This window comes from Rhinolophus sinicus, linkage group LG04 (genome assembly GCF_036562045.2).
Source record: "Rhinolophus sinicus isolate RSC01 linkage group LG04, ASM3656204v1, whole genome shotgun sequence".
Taxonomy (NCBI): domain Eukaryota; kingdom Metazoa; phylum Chordata; class Mammalia; order Chiroptera; family Rhinolophidae; genus Rhinolophus; species Rhinolophus sinicus.
Window position 1 is genome coordinate 30,519,950 of NC_133754.1, and position 17,586 is coordinate 30,537,535.

General features: G+C 37.0%; 1 long non-coding RNA gene across 1 annotated transcript in view; it reads left to right on the forward strand.

The window, feature by feature from the left end:
• LOC141571291 (uncharacterized) overlaps window positions 1-17,586 on the forward strand; it is a 203,734-nt gene that overhangs the window by 179,064 nt on the left and 7,084 nt on the right. Inside the window, exons 5-6 of the long non-coding RNA XR_012496051.1 lie at window positions 9,831-9,931; window positions 11,500-11,672. This is a non-coding gene — a long non-coding RNA (uncharacterized LOC141571291). The remainder of the gene's footprint in view (window positions 1-9,830; window positions 9,932-11,499; window positions 11,673-17,586) is intronic.

Consider the following 17,586-nt stretch of genomic DNA (forward strand, 5'->3'; position numbering starts at 1 on the left):
GGATGGTTGCTAGTGATTAATAGACGTTGCTGCTTTCACAGCATGGTGACCACCAGACCCGGCCTCCCCCAACCCCGGGTGGCTTGTCCTCAGTTTCTCTCTCTCCCTCCCTCGCCCATCACCCCAAATTCTCCTCAGTCCTCTTGTCACTTACTGTGATTCTAGGCTTCCACTTCAGGCCATACATGATGAACACATCCTTATCAGGATTGTCAATCAAATCTGTTCTTCTGTTTGCTTCACCTTATCCTTTCAACTTGTTCAAAATGCCCCTTCCCAACTGACACTGAACCTACCATCTTGTTCTACCTTCTGGTATCCATGTACGTCTCTTTTATCATAGTCTGTCTGGCTTCTGACCTTTAGCTTTCCCTGACCCTCGAACTGTGAGTTTGTCCATACCCAGTATTGACTCACAGATTTGTCCTGCCTGCCTTGACTAAGATTCTCTAATCTTTGTCCTAAATTCACAATTGGCTGTATTCCATGATTCAGCAGAATATTATTGAGTATTTTTTCCTCAATGGAGTTGAAGAGAAAAAGATTCAATATCTTATAATGGTAACAATATTAATTACATTACAGTGGTGCCTCGGTTTTCGAACGTAATCCATTCCGTTCGAGAAGCCTGTTTGAGTTCTGAAACGTTCAAAAACCGAGGCATGGTTTCCCCATAGAAAGTAATGCAAAATGGATTAATCCATTCCAGACTTTTAAAATTAACCCTTAAAACTTCAAATTTAGCATGAATTTTACTATCTAATGATACCATAGATCCATAAAATTTATGGTATTTTTAATGAAATGTTCGTCAACGGAGATGTTAGAAAACCGAGGTACTAGTGTATACATATATTTATATTTCTGTAATCATAACATACATTGCAATAGGTTTACAATGGCCTAAGTATTTAGCAGCCTGTTTTCTTAAAAACAGTGGTCATTCACAGAGCACTTATGTGCCAAGCACAGTAAAAGTTAATTTATGTATATCATTTCCTTTAATCATAGCATTATGACTTGTAGATACCATGGCCAATGTTTCAAATTAGGATACTGAAGCTGGGAGGGGTTAACTTGTTTAACTTAGTTCTCATAGCTATCAAGTGGCAAAGCCAGGATTTGAATGTAAGTGCACTGGGCTCAGAAGTTACATTGTGGTATATACGAGGTCAGACAATTAAGTTTGTGAATTGGTTGCAATGATGTTGCTAACTTTTTTTTTTTTTTTTATCAGAGAGATTATTCATTATGAATTTGTACCAATTGGATAAACAGTAACCAAGTTTACTATTTGGAAGTGGCAAAAATGCTGGGTGGAAAAGTTAGATAACCTGAACTTTTCACCAACAATTCATGGCTCTTGCATCACAACAGTACATCAGCTCACAAGGCACTATCTGTGAGGGAGTTTTTAGCCAGCAAACAAATAACTGTATTGGAACGCCCTCCCTACTCACCTGATCTGGCCTCCGATGAATTCTTTCTTTACCCAAAGATAAAGTATATATTAAAAGGAAGACATTTTCATGACATTCAGATCATCAAGGGTAATACAATGACAGCTCTGATGGCCATTCCAGAAAAAAGAGTTGCAAAATTGCTTTAAAGGGTGGACTAGGTGCTGGCATTGGTGCATAGCTTCCCAAGGGGAGTACTTCGAAGGTGACCATAGTGACATTCAGCCATGAGGTATGTAGTACAGTTTCTAGGATGAGTTCGTGAACTTAATTGGCAGACCTCATATAACATATACCATTGCAGTACCACCCATGTAAGTTTTGGTCTAACTCACAGGATAAATTTATATCCAGTTATTGGGTCTCGTATGAGTACACTATGTTAGTGAACTTTGCTAATATAGTGCATCCCTATACCTTTTTGGCCAGGTCATTGGGTGGCTATTAGAACATCTTATTGACAATATTTATTAATAACTAAAAGTGTATATCATTGTAAATTTCAAAAATTTACATGGATGCATTGATATTCAAATAGTAAAAAATGGGCTCAGGCCATTTTCTATATAGTATGTGCTATGACAGTGACAGAACCAAAGCACAACCTTGATAATTTCTTGATTTGTTTTTGATCAAGGATTTTAGGTTGGAATTTATGAGCCGTCACGAGGTTTAGGTGTTCTCTGAATCACCTGAAAAAATAAATCATTGTATATGTGTGTGTATGTGTATCCCATCCCATGTAAACTTTTAATAGATATATTTGTCTATAGATATATCCATTTTTCTATATGAACATGTATTCATATTAGTATATTCTTTTTGCTGATATATTAATCCAAATCTCAAAGTGGACTGAGTTCTCAAATAGGGTTAGAGCCAATAGGTCACTCTCCAAAAACCCACTATTAGGTAGAAATTAATTTCATCATTATGTTTGTCAAGTATAATCAACCAGCAATGAGGTTACTAAAATACATTATCACTTAGCAGCCTTTTCCTTCTTTATATGCAATCAAATAATACACTATATTAATAGTTGACTTTTGAAATCTTTATATGAACATAAATCTTGCTCCCATCAATCCAGGAATCTTTCTTAGCAAGAAAGTGAGATTATGTAGCTGGAAGAAAAACAACAACAACAAACCTTTTTTACCTCCTCTACAGCTAGACCAAGGTGGTGTTGAGTCTGAACCCTTAACCAGGTGCTCACAAGTATTTATATTATTCTTAGCCTCCGTTAAATCTTAGAATGAGCAACAGAAATTTCAGAATTTGATCTGCTGGTAGATACTGAAGAAAAGAGGTGCGTGTGTGTGTGTGTGTGTGTGTGTGTGTGTGTGTGTGTGTGTTAGTGCAGGGAAGAGAAAGGAGAGAGTAGATTAGAGTAAGTAGATAAAGAAAAGAGAAAAGATGGTCTAATACTGTAGACAAGCCAAAGGACTTCTATGAATAGAGATTAAATTTTAACTTCTTTGCTTTCTCAGCAACAATGTAACAATATGTACAACTAATATTTATTGGGCTCTTACTTTGTGCCCATGTATTGTGCCAATGCAACATGTGTTGTCTCATTAACTCCTTACTATAATTATTTGAGGTAGTGCTATCATTTTACAAGTATGTGACCAAAATCATACAAGCAGTACGTAGTACACCCAAAAGCCAGATTTGTATACTTATCCATCCCCTTCATATTCTTCTGTAAATCCCTTCTCGCTCATCTACTTGCAGCGTGTCTGTCCTACACATAAAGTAGTAGCAATGTGTGTGCATGTATTTGTTAACTTATGGTTGAAACTAAGGCAAATGGTTGAGTTCTCTATTTGCATGGATTCCAATGCAGAGATAAAGAATTACTCTGAGAAATAATGAAATAAAAAAGATCCTAGCACACAGAAATTTGGTCAGAAACCTGAAACCAGAGATGACCCAGATAGTGTAAACTCTGGAGTTCCCAGAAATCTTGTTGAGTGTTTGAGATTTTCCATAAGGCATGGACTGAATAAAATCTATCCGTATGTTAAGGGGTAATATTACCTCAGCTGACATCTCAGTTCTTGTTGGAGTTGCACTGGGTTTTTGGGAACTTATGTTTATCTTTACTAACAATCTAGTTAATAATCTTTTCTGTATTTTCAGGCAATTTTGCTTCAATATTGCCTGGGTTATAGTTTGATAAATGATATCATTACTCTTTTCTATGTGTAGTATATTACCTATCTCTCGGTTTGAGAAAGGTAATCATACATCCCAGTTTGCTCCAAATAGTCTTTGTTTATGTCTTCAACCCTAGAAAAATTATTAATAGAGTCCTAGTTTGCACAACAAATTACATGGTCACCCTTTTAGCACAATGTCTATTTCTTATTATCTCTGAAGGATTCCAAAAAGCAGTTTATCAGCCTCATCTTCCAAGTTTTCTAAGTTCACAATGATGCAATCCAATTAGACAAAAGATATGAACTTATTACTCTTAATGTAATTTCTCAGACATATGACTATCATATATCTATAATTGACTGTAAGGTAGATGTGATAGAATACTTCGCCTATACTTCTCTAGAAAGAACAGAATAGACTAATGAATAAAATGTGGGCAGTAGTTACAGTGATACCAGTGATCATCTCTCACTTGGACAACTGCTAGTAGCATCCTAACTGTTCTCATTGCCTCTACTCTTTCTGACTCAAGCATCCAAGATGCTTTTTAAAAACATGAGTCGATACCATGCTGTTTTGATTTCTATAGCCTTGTAGTATGATTTGGTGTCAGGTAGCATGATACCTCTTACTTTGTTCTTATTTCTCAAGATTGCTGTGTCTATTTGGGGTCTTTTATGATTCCATATAAATTTTAGGATTATATGTTCTAGTTCTGTGAAAAATGTCACTGGTAATTTGATACAGATTGTGTTGAATTTATACATTGCCTTAGGTAGTATGGACATTTTAACTATATTAATTCTTCCCATCCATGAGCATGGTATGCATTTCCTTTTATTTGTATCTTCTGTAATTTCTCTCTTCAATGTCTTATAATTTTCTGAGTATAGGTCTTTTACTTCCTTGGTTAAATTTATTCCTAAGTATCTTATTATTTTTGAAACAATTGTAAATGGGATTGTTTTCTTCTCCTGATAGTTTGTTATTGGTATATACACAGGAACTGATTTCTGAATATTAATTTTGTATCCTGCTACTTTACTAAATTCATTTATCAGTTCTGACAGTTTTTTTGGTGAAGTCTTTGGCGTTCTCTCTATATAGTATCATGTCATCTGCATATAATGACAATTTTATTTCCTCCTTTCCAATTTGGATGCCTTTTATTTCTTTTTCTTGCCTGATTGCTGTGGCTAGAACTTCCAGCACTATGTTGAATAGAAGTGGAGAAAGTGGGCAACCTTGTCTTGTTCCTGATCTTAAGGGCAATGCTTTTAGCATTTCCCCATTGACTATGATGTTAGCTGAGGGTTTATCATATACGTCCTTTATTATGTTGAGATATTATCTCTCTAGTCTCACTTTCCTAAGAGTTTTTGTCATAAATGAATGCTGGATTTTGTCAAATGCTTTTTCTGCATCTATTTATATGACCATATGATTTTTATTTTTTATTTTGTTAATGTGGTGTGTCATGTTAATTGATTTGAGGATATTGAACCAAACTGGCATACCAGGAATGAATCCCACTTGGTTGTGATGAATGGTCTTTTTAATGTATTGCTGAATTTGGTTTGCTTATATTTTGTTGAGGATTTTTGCATCTATATTTATTAGGCATATCGGCCTATAGTTTTCTTTTTTTTTGTTATGTCTTCTGGTTTTGGGATCAGAGTGATAGAGGCTTCATAACATTAGCTTGGGAGGCTTCCCTCCTTCTGAATTTTTTGGACTACTTTGAGGAGAAAAGATTATAATTATTTTTTGAATGTTTGGTAAAATTCACCTGCGAAGCCAACTGGTCCAGGGTTTTTGTTTGTTGGGAGCTTGTTGATTACCAATTCAACTTCGTTGGTAATAATTGGTCTCTTCAGATTTTCTGTTTCTTCTTGATTCGCCTTGAAGATTGTATGCTTCAAGAAATTTATCCATTTCTTCCAGATTGTCTAATTTGTTGGCATATAGTTGCTTGTAGTTTCTTAATTTTTTTTGTTTTTGTTTTTTGTATTTTTGTGGTGTCTGTTGTCATTTTCTTTCATTGCTGATTTTATTAATTTGGGTCCTCTCTCTCTTTTTCTTGACGAATCTGGCTAAAGGTTTGTCAACTTTGTTTATCTGTTCAAAAAAACAGCTCTTGGTTTCATTGATCTTTTGTGTTTTTTTTTTTTTTTTTTGTCTCTATTTCATTCATTTCCACTATGATCTTTGTTATTTCCTTCCTTGTACACCCTTTGGGCTTATTTTGCTGTTCTTTTTACAGTTCCCTTACATGTAAAGATAGACTTTTGATTTGAGATTTTTCTTGTTTCTTTAGGTAGGCCTGCATTGCTATGAATTTCCCTCTTAGGACTGCTTTTGGTGCATCCCACAGAATTTGGGTAATTGTGCTTTCATTTTTGTTTGTCTCAAAGTATCTTTTGATTTCTTCCTTGATCTCATTGTTGACCCATTCATTATTTAGTAACATGTTAGTCAGCTTCCATGTGTTTGTGTGTTTCTCAGTTTTTTTCTTGTAATTGATTTCTAGTTTCATAGCACTGTGGTCAGAAAAGCGGCTTGATATAATTTCAATCTTAAATTTTATTGAGATTTGTTTTGTGCCTACCATGTGGTCTATCTTGGAAAATGTTCCCTGTGCACTTGAGAAGAATGTGTATTCTGCTGCTTTGGACTGAAATGCTCTAAAAATATCAATTAAATCCAACTGATCTAATATGTCATTTAAGGTCACTGTTTCCATTTTGATTTCCTGTCTGGAGGATCTGTCAATTGGTGTCAGTGGGGTGTTGAAATCCCCTACTACGATAATGTTACTGTTGATCTCTGTCTTTATGTTGGTCAATGTCTATTTTATATATTTACGTGCTCCTATGCTGGGTGCATAGATGTTTACTAGGGTTATGTCCTCTTGTTGGATCGGTGCCTTTATTATTACGTAGTGCCGTTCTTTGGCTATGGTAATCAAAATGGCACGGTACTGGCATGAAAACAAACACATAGATCAATGAAACAGAACAGAGAGCCCAGAAATAAATCCATGCCTATATGGTCATTTAATCTGTGACAATGGAAGCAAGAATTAACACTGGGGTAAAGACAGTCTATTTAATAAACGGTGCTGGGAAAACTGGTCAGAAACATGCAAAAAAATGAAGCTGGACTACCTTCTTACACCAAAATAAATTCAAAATGAATTAAAGATTTAAATATAAGACCCAGAACCATGAAACTCTAGAAGAAAATATCGGAAGCAAATTTGCAGACATTACCCTTAGTAATACTTTACTTCTATATGCCCCTCAGGCAAGGGAAGCAAAATGAAAAATAAACATGAGGGATAACATCAAAATACAAATTTTTTTTCACAGCAAAGGAAACCATCAATAAAACAAAAAGGCATCCGACTGAATGGGAGAAGATATTTGCCATTGATACATCTGATAAAGGGTTAATATCCAAAATTTATAAAAAGAATTATACAACTCAACACCAAAAAAACAACCCAGTTAAAAAATGGACAGAGGACATGAAGAGACATTCTCTAAAGAGGACATATAGATGGCCAACAAACACATGAAAAAATGCTCAACCTCACTAATCAATAGAGATGCACATAAACACCACAGTGATATACCACCTCACCCTGGTCAGAATGGTTATCATCAATAAATCAACAAACAACAAGTGGGCAGCGAGAGTGTGGAGAAAAGTGAACCCTCGTATACTGTTGGGATTGCAGATTGGTGCAGTCATTATGGAAAACAGAACCTCAGAAAATAGAAAATTTAACTACCTTATGACTCAGCAATTCCACTCCTGGATATCTATCTAAAGAAATATAAAACACTACTTGAAAATAATATATGCGTTCCTATATTTATTGCAGTGCTATTCACAATAGCCAAGACATGGAAACAACCGAAATGCCCATCAATAGATGATTACATAAAGAAACTGTGGTACAATTATTCAATGGAGTATTACTTGAACGTAAAGAAGAATGAAATATTACCATTTGCAACGACATGGATAGACCTAGAGAATATTATGCTAAGTGAAATAAGTCAGATGAATAAAGACAAATACCATACGATCTCACTTATATGTGTAATCTAAAGAACAGAATAAACAAAACAGAAATAGACTCAGAGATATCGGGAAAAAAAACTGACGGTTGCTAGACTGTGAGGGGGGAAAAGATAAAGGGATTAGAAAGTACAAATCAGTAGTCACAATATTGTCATGGGGAGACGAAATACAGTTTGAGGAATATAATCAATAATGGAGTAAAGATTATGTAGGGTGCCAGATGGGCACTGGACTTATTAGGGAGACCACTTCATACATTGACCATTGCGCTATACACTTGAAGCTGAAGTTGAATAATATTGAATGTCAACTATAATTATACACACACACACACACACACACACACACACACACACAAACACAGTCACATAGATAGTCACAGGATATGGAATACAGCATAGGGAATATAGTCAATGGAATTGTAACAGCTATATATGATGTCAGACAGTTAGTAGATTGGAGGGGGTTATCACTTTGTGGGGGGTGTAAATGTCTAACTATTACATTGTTTTGTACACCTGAAACTAATTAAAAAAAAAAGTACTACTTAAAACTCTCCAGTACCTTCCCATTGAGAATAAAATCCAAAATTCTTTCCAAAATTCTTTCCAAAGTTATATGTGCACACATATAATTTTATGTGTGTCCACATTTCCAATCTTACCATATTAACTTTGCTCATATCCTGCAGCCACAGTGGCCTTTTTCTTTTCTTTTCTTTTCTTTTTTTTTTTCACCTCAACAAGATCTTGGGTCTTCTTTTATTTTCATGCTAATTATTATTGATTATTTATATTCTTCACTGAAATATAAGGTTCCTGAGAGCAGGAATCATGCTTGTTTTATTCCCTGCTGCACTACAAGTATCTGTGACAGTGTCTGGCACACAGTAGATACTTAATAAAAAAATATTAAATGAACCTGCTTTCTGTATACACATTGGTTTCTCTCACAAATGAAAAAACAAACAAGCAGAAAAACCAGCTGAAGTATTTTTAAAATTTATATATTAATCTCAATTTAAATTCTACAATTTTGAAAAGCCCAAAATATGTTTGATGGGTGCAATCCTGGTATTGTACTAGATTGAGTTAATGGTCCCTGTTGTAGTGATTTGTATCAGGCAATGTGATACATAGATTTGCTGTGGTGCTCTTATCTCATCCATGTGTAAATTGTAACCCTTAAATAACAATAGAATAATACACAGAAGAAAAGTTACAGAAGAGATCTACCCCATAAGTATAAATGGGAAATACCACATCTTAAGGCCTCCATGAGAATGCTCTAGACCTTTGGATGAAGACAATAAAAAGTTAGCATGAGCGAAACTCTGAGGAACATTTTATTTGGGTGTGTCTGGAGTTTATTCAACTATATGTAATTATTATTTCTTATTAACATTTTCTATTAAGTTTTCATAGTTTTAATCTTCTTAAAAACTTGGAGCTATAATTATATCATGAACTTGGATAAGGCTGTTAGTGTTCTCCTAAGAAACATCATGACATGTCTCTGGTGGCGAGTGCTACTCAGATTTCACATTGACTTTTCAAGCTGAAGTAGAGCTCAGACAGGGAAAGAGAGCAGCTGTGATAAGAAAATAGGTTCCATTTTGCCATACACAGGAAAATAATTCTACAACATTTCTACCGTGGGAGATTTTGGATCTTGAGTAACAAAGATGTATAAACAAATCAGTTGAAATGGTTAACCACTGACAAGAGTAAAGGTATGTTCTTAAGAAACAGATAGAGGTGATCATATTTACCTTAGATTCACAATCCAAATTGCCCAAATCTTATACTTTTCTTACCTCATCTCCATGTGCTCCATGAGAATATAAAAAAGCATTATCTCTTTGTCTCTGTGAGTATGTGTGCATGTGTATGTATATATGTATTTATATGTGGGTATGGGGCGGTATGCATGTACACATATACACACATACATATGCATGTATACATATATAAGAACATTGTTTGTAATCATGTTGGGCCATATGACCAGTCCTGGCCAAAGGGCTGATGTGGAATTATTATGCATCACTTCTGGATCAAGCAAACAAGAGTCGATTTGAATTCTTTACTTTTTTACCTTCCCTTCCCGCAGTGATGTAGCAGCCAAATACTCCAAATGGCATAGTTAAAAATGAAAGCCACCTGGACCCGTGACTCACCACTTGGAAACTGGCTGCTCTGTATCAGTACAGTGTGAGTAAGAAACACAATTTTATGTGTTAAGCTGCTGAGATTTCGGAACTTGTTGATTATTACAGCATAATTTTACCAATTAAGAACTTGCCAGAAACTGTTCAGATTGTTCAAATTCAGTGCATTTAATGTACGAGAGTCGTTGCACAGATGAGGTGAGAGTAGACACAGCAAACTGAAAACAGTAAGATAGCTCAGAGATTCGCTGTAGGAAGCTGATACCCTTGGAATAGAAGGACAATGGGAGAAGATGGTATTAACCCAGAAGCTAAGGCCATACAATGAAGTTTAGATCCATGGGAAGTCCTGTCTGATAGAAATTGGAACAATAGAGGGAGGGGCTATCTGGTGGGAACTAGAAAGAGATGCTACAGAGATCAACGAGGATAGGATATCCACCATTCTTCCTTCTTCTCTTCCGCTATTCTTCTGTCTGGGTTTCACATTGGCTGCTCCTATCAAAAACCCAGAGAAAAAAGGGAGCTGAGGAATGTAGTTCCTGTAATATATAGTAAAGCCAGGGAGAGGTGGTATGAACCTGAAAGCACATTGACTGCTGATTGGCACAATAGCCTGGCCTATTCTAGTTAGTAGACTGACTGAGAGAGAGCACAGAGAAAGCGTGTGCTCCTCAGGTCTGAAAGATTCACCCTTCTCTGTCAGAAGAGAGCCGTGTCAGTAACCAATCAACTGTTTCCCCTTGATTTTGAAAAATTCCTGAAGGAGAAGGGAAAAAGAATGTTGGAATGAGGAGGAAGTGGAATAAGGCTTAAACTTCTCCTGGAGGTGAATATGTTCCTCAGCTTTTGTTTCTCTGTTAACCCAGTGGGCTTTCTAGCGATGCCTTAGAGAACTAGGAACGTTCATATTGCCTGAACACGATTTTATTCAGATTGTCACTGCACATCGTTAGAAGACCCATTTTTCAGCAGCAAGTTGAGGCTGTGTGCCTTCTCACTAGTAAAATTAGGAAAAGCACTCAAAGGAAACTGCTAGGTGGAAGGTGGGCATTTTCAGTCTTCCATTCTTCCTCTTTCTTGTTATTTTAAATGCTGAACTGATGCTTGGAGCTCCAGTGGCCCTTTTCAACTGTAAAGTAAATCTCAAGTATGGGTGTCATATTGTGGGATAATAGATCAGAAAGAGAGAAGAGACCTGGGTGCCTGATGCACAAGGAGCCACCTAACCTGCCCTAGACTATGTTCCTCTGGAGGTCTGCCACGTGAGCAGTACATATAAATGTTTCAGCTCTTCCTACTTTGGTTTCATTTATTAAATACAGTCTAAATTAATCATTACCCACCCCCACCTTGCCACAGCTTCAATCCATATTCCTAGTCCAAGAAGAAGAAGCATATTTCAAGTGATGAAATCTTTTACTCAGTGTGGCTGAACCCACAAAAGAAGGGTCTGAAATCTGCTAGCAAACTGAGGGATTATTGAATGTGTTGTATGGATCTCTAACAGAAAAGAATGAAGCAGGGTTGGATTTGGATATTCTGTAGTCAAGTCATGCACAGTAACATACTGTTTTTCTTTCACATCTCTCTCTGACCTTCCCCTGTAAGACTTCAGAAATGAAGGTTTATCTAATGGACTGACCAATGACAGAATGGATGCTTCAGAGCTATTTCCAGTCGGCTACAAGAATCCCCTACTTTAGTCCCACCACAAATCCATCGTCAATCCTGCATGCAGGCTACAGCTGGCAAAGGAAAGGAAATACAGAGTTCAAAGTAAGGTGAGGAGGCTCATGGCCAAAAAATCCCATATGCAGAGACTACTTATGGCCTACCCCAGCCCATATGGAAGTTCACTGCTTTTACCATTTAGAGTTCCCAGGAGAGCCTGTCTGGAAGGAGAAATAAATCCCTATCCCTACTAACACCAGACCCTGCTTGCTGCATGTGGGATATTACTCAGCAGGCGCAGCTGCACTTGCCGTTTTATATAAACATCCGAGGCCTTTCCTAAAGCATGAGTTTCACTCTTTCTTTTGGAGCACTTCCCTCTTAATTTCAAGTTCCCTGCACGTAAATGATCTCCAGAAACTGATCCAAATGTAAATCATGTTAAAGCGTGAAAAGAGATGGTATTTGGCCCAGGACCCAGGATACCAACCCCTTGAATCCTTCCTTCAACCCACACTGCGCATATGCAATATGCCTGAGAGATATGTGCACAGAGGGCAAGGCCAGGCTAAGGCATATTATTCATCATGATGTGGCTTTTGCTCTGAATCCCAATGTAATATCACCTCCTCAGGCAGTTACCAAATAAAACTGGCCCCCGACTGGTCTCACCTGCCAAATGTGTGGGAGCAGATCCCACCACTACTGACTCAGGGTTTAACTTTGCACCAAAAACTCTCCGTCTATTAGGACTGAGGCCAAGTAACATTTCCTGTCTTTGACAATGACCCATTCTTGATGAAAGAAGGAGGAGTGAGGAGGAGGCAGGAGCTGGTCCCATTTGGTTGGTAGATGTGCAAGGAAAGGACAGGAGTGTTAGCTTCCTGTAAGAGGCCAAGGCTAAGATGCTGTCTTCATGTTATTTCTATTCTCTTGTTGAGATAGAAAAATCTATGCACACTTCAGCCGAAAAATCTTTTTGCTCGCATAACATCCATTGTCTCTTTTATTAGCAACAGTTCCCTGATTTTCCTTACTCGTTCTGATTTTGTATGAACCCTACCTCTTTGCATCCATCCAGAGGGATGATGCGTTCCAGGCCCAGACAATCAGAGCATTCCATCCCTCCAGCCACAACAATTCAGAGATGGCGGTGAGAACTGATGAACGTCAAGGAGTTTCAATGTCAAAATGCTCACTAGAGACCTTTAGAAAGAAGTTATACTTTAAACTAGAAGTTTCTGAAACTGCAGGCAGCCATTTTGTCACTGTAAAAATCTGCCTGAGAATGGAGCCAAGGCAGAGGAAAAATATATTATTCCTAGATTTTTCAATTTAATGAGGGAACCACTCCTTTTCTTCCTTTAGTTCCTTCTTTACTCTCCCTCCTCTATTTCCTTCCTTTCTTCCTTTACCTCCATAATTTTTTTTTTTTTTTGCTAAAGCACATGTAGGTTACATTTTTGTCACTCTTGTCTCATAGAGATTTGCTATACATCATGTTTTCCAGATGAGTTGCCTATTCCACTTATGTGTTAATTGCATGTATAAGGAAAATGCCTCCATGTTTTATTCATATATACTATTGTGAAATTCTACCGGGCATGTTGAGCACACGATCCTGAGTCCAGTCACGGTAGTCAACACCATGAAGAGCTGTCATAAATAGGTTACTGCATCTCTAGGGCAGCATTAGTTCATTTCAGGAAATTTACCCTGGATCCATCATCCATTTGTCATTTCTGTTATTCCTATAAGAATAATGTTACTTTTGTTAGCTACTCTGTACTCTTTGAGACCTTCCCTTCTATTAGACAGCAGAACTATCTAAATGTCAGTTTCATGCATTAACTGACTTTGTTCAGAATAGCTCAGAGGATTGGTTTGTTGCCATTAGTGGTACAATCTTTAGGAAATGCTCCAGGTTATTTTTGTCCTCCCCATCGGGCCATTAAATACAATTCTCTGATTGATTACAGTTTATGTTATGCTTTCTGTAGGAAGCTTGGAACCCGTGGAGAAAGCATCAAGTATCTATCTTGTTTTCCTCAGGCCGTTGAACTTAAGAGTTGGCAGGACATCTAACCATAACTTAGTAGAATGTATGCTAGTGAGATGCTGTATATCCATGGTGAAAGAGTGAGCTTTAATATGTGCTTGAAGCTTTTTGTGAGTTGAAACTAAGAGTTGTAGATGCATTAAGTCTCATTATTTGTGAGCCTCAAGCTGGCCAATTGAAGGGTTTCAGGCATGCATTGTTTTCTAAGTAGCATGCTCTCTAGGCTAAACATGAAGCCTCTGTAGCAGCTTAAATCAGTCCCTTAGTTACAAAGACAAAGTAATAGCATGAGTGAGGTAGTTATCTTAAGCTCTGAAGGCTTTCTTTTACCCCCAGGACATTCTACTTGCCAGGGATGTTTGCTGCAGTCTGCTCTCTTTGTCGGGGCTGCCTTCTGTTCCTGGGTCCTGGCACTAACTGTCCCTACAGGTCTTCTAACCTGTAGGGGTCATTTTATAGAAAAGCTTGCCCTGCAGACTATCCTAAATTTGTAGTAGAAAATGAGTCCAGGCCATATTATTTGCTCTGTGGTGAACAAATGGGCATGTACTGAATTTCAGGGTTTGGCCAGTGCCCTCACTCTTCAAAACCCTGAGAGTCGGGCTATAGTTCTCTCTAAACTCTCTATGAAGTCTGGATTTGTGATAGGCTAAATAATCAGTTTCCAGTCTTTCTACTCCCCAGATACTTGTTGGCAAATTTTAGAATTCATCAACTTAGGAAAATCACACAGAGCTGCGTGTGATTTTTCCATCTTCCCACATATTTGTACATATTTTATACATAAGGTGTCAACACAGCCCCTCATCACTATCTAAAGGACTTGTTGTCCCTGTGGACGTTTGCCTCCTCTATGTACACCAGTCCTCTAACAATTTAGATTTTATGTTGGTATATTATGTCCTATTACCACCCATATGGAGAACATTAAAGCTGGGATCACACATTATTTTAAAACTAGTAAGATGTACTTGTCCAATATTATCTTTTGTGAAACAACACAAATATTTAACACTTCCAGGACAAGTTTTTCTCATGCCTGTGTAAGTTAGTAATATAATTTTTTCATGTATTTCTCCAGGTAATTTGTATCATAAACTAGGTAGGATTTGGATATTTTTCTTTTTCAGCAAAATGTGACATTTAGGACCCATTCTCTTATTTCAGAGTTTTATTATTAAGATTACATAGAATCTTTCAGTTTTTCAATTTGACTCTGGACAACTGTTTGTCTCCAAGCTACCAAATTTTGGAGCCTATGACTGTTTGCTCAGTAGTTTATCGTGACTAATGACTGGATGATATACCCAAGGAAGAGATGGGCAAGTCTTTCAGGCTGACTTTCTTCAATTTTCACCAACTAAATCATCTGCTGTGGTGTCATTTCTTAATATTTATTGTCAATTTGCTAGAATCCAGCTGCTTCAAACACTGTGGACTCCCACTGCTTACTCAGATTCTGGAGCTTAACTCAAAATTTCCCTTGGGTACAAGAGAACTAAATCTCACTGGAATATATCTTTAGTTGTTTTTTTTTGTTGTTGTTGTGTTTTCATAAGTCTATTTCTCCTACCTGCTTTTTCTCTCCAACAAATTCAGAGACTGTTTCTTCCATGGTATTAAAATCAGTGCAGGTCCACAATATTTCCATTTACAGTTGCATCTGGAATATTATCCTGTTGTTTCCTCTGTATCACTTTAGCCATCCCCAAAGAGACAATGTTATGGCGAGGAAAATTAATGTCATTTAAAACAATAGGCTCAGGTTAGCAGGAGTCCAAATTTATTTTATGAGTTTGATCCTCACATCTGAATGAAATAAACAGATACATACACTGCTCAACAGCATCAAGTAAGTACATTAGATTGTAAGTCTAAGATATAATATATAAGTATCTTTTTGGAATCAGAGCCATCACTTAATTTAGTGCTTATTAAGTGCTTGGAGATTGACATAAATTAGCTAAAGCAGTCCCTATAAGAACTTGGTGAACAGTGCTACCATTTTGCTGATGAAGGAGATTCAGGGAGGTTGATATAGCCACTGCACTACTACACTGCACAGTTTGTCAAATTCTATTGGTCCATCAAACCTGCAGATTTAGGAGTAAAGTTTTATTCATTGAGACAGTGGGTCTCAGACTTTGTTTTCCCTTTAACTTTGCTTTTATTCATTTGTTCTGATTCATTTATCCACCCATTCAAAGATATTCATTGAGTGCCTTTTACTGGCAGATTATACTTGGACAAATGTATAGAAAATGGTCCTTAAGTTTTGAAGAAGATGAAAATCCCCTGGGATACATGTTAAGATGCAAACATCAGGCTATCGACCTACTACTATATTAGACATTTTGGGGGAGGGTATGTATTGGTGAGCTCTTTACCTTATAGCCTTGGTGTGTCAATAAAGCCCTCTAAAAATCTAAATGCAGGAAGAGAAAAGCCATGTTACCTCTAATTTAATAAGAATCAGAATGGCATCCAACTGAAAAACACTTTAATTCTTGTGTCATCAAAAGTTCTTGGGCAAGAATAAATTTCTTTGGGAAAAATATTTTGATCCAAAGTTTTATATTCAGCTCAGCTAAACCAGCTTTCAAGTGTAAAAGCATATTTCAAACACATTCAGATATGCAAGGTAGACATACTTCCTATTATCCTTTCTGAAAATGTTTCTTGTGCAGGTACTGTAAAATATCAAAAATAAATTCTAAAATAAAAAACATTACCACAACAGGTGGCCATGCAAAGAGCTCCCAAGAAGCTACCTGAAGAGTAGAAGTACACAACGTGTGGTTATATCTCAAGTCCTTTTTCCAGGGGATCCAGCCTCCCTCTAAATTAAGGCACACAGGATCTATAAACTGGCTTATGATCAGAAATTGAGTGTGAAGCCATGAATTTCCATTATGGTCACTGTTCCACTCACTATACCTGTAGTTTTCTTTGCTTGTTTATTTTTATCATATTTGTCATGACATACTTTATGTGTTTTCTCATGTTATTCATTCTTAGGATCGCAATGATTACTTAGCCACAATCACAGATCCTTGTAGATCAGAAACTCTGTTTCTTCTATTACAGTAATTGTTCCCATCTCATCTTTGAAAGTAAGAGGCGACTCTCTGGTCTCTGCCGCTGTGAAATTCTCTTGCTCCTACTGCAATCAGTGAGCCCCATTCTATGGCAGCATCTCCAGCCTGCAGAGGACAGCTACCACAGAGCTTCACAAGGAGCTCAACAGAACCACACCAATGTGTTTCCTGATGTCTTCATTAAGGACGTGTCCCCTGAAGTGGATGATGGCTACTGAATATGTTGCACATACTTGATCTTCTTCAACATTCCTATCTCTCTGAGCCTTTGGGTTCCCTCTTCTACAGTATTCCAGGGAAATTACAGTATCTCAGGCATATTGAATAGAGGCTGCTATTGAGCCTAGGCTTTGATTAAGTAACCAAACTGTCACTACTTACTACTTAAAATTTACACATTGAATCTAGAGTCACAATGAGAGTACATATGGTTTAATTTAAACAAATCTAAACTTATGTTTCATCATATTTGACTATCATCCTCAGAAGGCATTCATACATGTATTCCTCAGATTTTTGTTGATATATGTAGTAAGATTTTACAAGCTCTTTGGCAGATTCACTATCTTTTTCTTGGATAGTGTATATGCCAAATCATTTCTCCCTGGGACATTCTGAGATCTGATGTTTTTTATGAACCTGGAGGCAGTGAAGAGTGGTAGAACCTGAATAAGAAGTAAAAATAAGAAACCTTCCTTGGGGCATAATTTATGAAAGGTTTAATGAAAGGGAAGCAGTTTACTTCCACACGTGAGGTGGCTGCTTCTGGCAAGGGTGGCTTATAGGTTTGGGAGAAAATGTTTCTCAGACTTGTCTATGTCTGCCCAAATTTTCCCATTCCATGTCTAAGGGTCAAATTCCTTGCCA